At 44.4% G+C, this 2,317-nt stretch overlaps 1 protein-coding gene across 20 annotated transcripts in view; it reads left to right on the plus strand.

Annotated features, from left to right (window-relative positions):
• LOC129136506 (putative glycosyltransferase ALG1L2) overlaps window positions 1-2,317 on the plus strand; it is a 164,484-nt gene that overhangs the window by 75,218 nt on the left and 86,949 nt on the right. The gene's annotated exons all lie outside the window — the stretch shown is intronic.

Raw genomic sequence — 2,317 nt, forward strand, 5'->3', positions numbered from 1 at the left:
AAGGCCTTAGCTACAGGCGTGAGATTGGTGTGCAATAATCACAGTGTTCTGGGCCACTTGAGGGATAAAATATACCTTAGGTGATAAACTGTTGTATTTTAATATGAATATTTCCACCAACATTAAACAGTAACCCCATGAGTTTTCTCATACCTGTTACACTCTGGAGTTGCAACAAGCTAACATGAAGCAAGTTGCAAACATAATTATCGCATTTGGCTCCTATTCACAGCAAGGGTTCCTCAAGCTGTACCTGGGACAGTCTTCCCTCACATGAGGTTTATAGCATAATTTATTTCGTTATTTATTTATTTTATGAGACGGAGTTTCACTCTGTCGCCCAGGCTGGAGTGCAATGGTGCGATCTTGGCTCACTGCAACCTCCGGCCCCCCCCCCGGGGTTCAAGCGATTCTCCTGCCTCAGCCTCCCGAGAAGCTGGGATTATAGGCACCAGCCACCACGCCCGGCTGATTTTTGTATTTTTAGTAGAGACGTGGTTTCACCATGTTGACCGGGCTGGTCTCAAACTCCTGACTTCAGGTGATCCACCCGCCTCAGCCTCCCAAAGTGTTGGGATTACTGGCATGAGCCACAGCGCCCGGCTATAGCATCATTTAAAATTTGTGTCTGCCATGAATTGTTAGTTGGTAGTTAACAAAAATAAACCACCTCATTTATGTCTTACAGTTAGCATTGGTTTTTGTGTTTTCTTTATGCTTGTTTTTTAATTGTTTTTAAAATTGTGAAACAGGGTCTTGTTCTGTTGCTGAGGCCAGAGTGCAGTGACACAATCTTGGCTCGCTGCAGCCTCAACCTCCTGGGCTGAAGCAATCCTCCCACTTTAGCCTCCTGAGTAGCTGGGACTACAAACATGAGCCACCACCGCTGGATAATTTTTAATTTTTAATTTTTTTTTTTGAAATGGAGTTTCACTCTGTCGCCCAGCAGGTTGGAGTGCAGTGGCATAATCTCGGCTCACTGCAACATCCACCTCTCGGGTTCAAGCGATTCTTCTGCCTCAGCCTCGGCACCCACCACCATGCCTGGCTAATTTTTAAAAAATATTTTTAGTAGCGACAGGGTTTCACCATGTTGGCCAGCCTGGTCTTGAACTCCTGACCTCAAGTGATCCACCTACCTCAGCCTCCCAAAGTGCTGGGGTTACAGGCGTGAGCCACGACGCCAAGCCTAATTTTTAAATTTTTTTAGAGACCAGGTTTTGCCATGTTGTCTAGGCTGGTCTTGAACTCCTGGGCTCAAGTGATCCTCCTGCCTTGGCCTCTCAAAGTTCTGGGATTACAGGCATGGCCCTTATGTCTGGCCCTTAAAGCTGCTTTTTAATAACAGATTTATTGAAAGATAATTCACATACCATACAATTTGCCCATTTAAAGTGTATCATTTGGCCGGGCATGGTGGCTCACACTTGTAATCCCAGCACTTTGGGAGGCTGAGGTGGGAGGATCACTTGAACCCAAGAGTTTGAGACGAGCCCGAGCAACATGGCAAAACCCTGTCTTGACCAAAAATACAAAAAACTTAGCTGGGCATGGTGGTGTGTGTCTGTAGTCCCAGCTACTCAGGAGGCTGAAGAGGGAGGATGGTTTGAGCCTGGGAGGTGGAGAGTGCAGTGAGTTGAGATTGCACCACTGCACTCCAGCCTGGGCAACAGAGCCAGACCCTCTCTCTAAATACATAAATAAAGTGCATAATTCAGTGGTTTTTAATATATTCACAGAGTTGTGCAGCCATCATCACCATCAATTTTAGAAATTTTAATTACCCCAGAGGAAACCCTGTATCCATTAGCAGTCACCCCTTATTTCCCCCTGACTGTCCCCACCCCTGGCTCCTGGCAACCATTAATCTACTTTCTGTTTCTTTGGATTTTCATATTCTGGGCATATATATATATATATATATATAAAATCATCTAATACTTGTCTGGCTTCTCTCACTTAACCTAATGGTTTCAAGGTGTATCCAGGTTGTAGCATGAATCAGCCCTTCATTCCATATTTTGGCTGATTAATGTTCCATCACATGGGTAGACTGTACTTGTTTGCTTATTCATCTGTTGTTAATGGGCATTTGCATTGTTGCCACCTTTTGACAATTATAAATAATTTTGCTACGAACATCTGTGTGTGTCTTTGTATGAACAGGCTTGCATATTTTTTGATATGGGCAAAAGAGAACCAGCGGCAGGGGGCCTCTGTGGTCACTTTTTTGGTGATCTTCGTGTACTCTGTATAATGATCAGCCACTCAGGCTTGGGGGCAGCACTTAACCTTACATTTCTTTCTTTTTTTAAAG

Source organism: Pan troglodytes, chromosome 10 (genome assembly GCF_028858775.2).
Source record: "Pan troglodytes isolate AG18354 chromosome 10, NHGRI_mPanTro3-v2.0_pri, whole genome shotgun sequence".
Lineage (NCBI taxonomy): Eukaryota > Metazoa > Chordata > Mammalia > Primates > Hominidae > Pan > Pan troglodytes.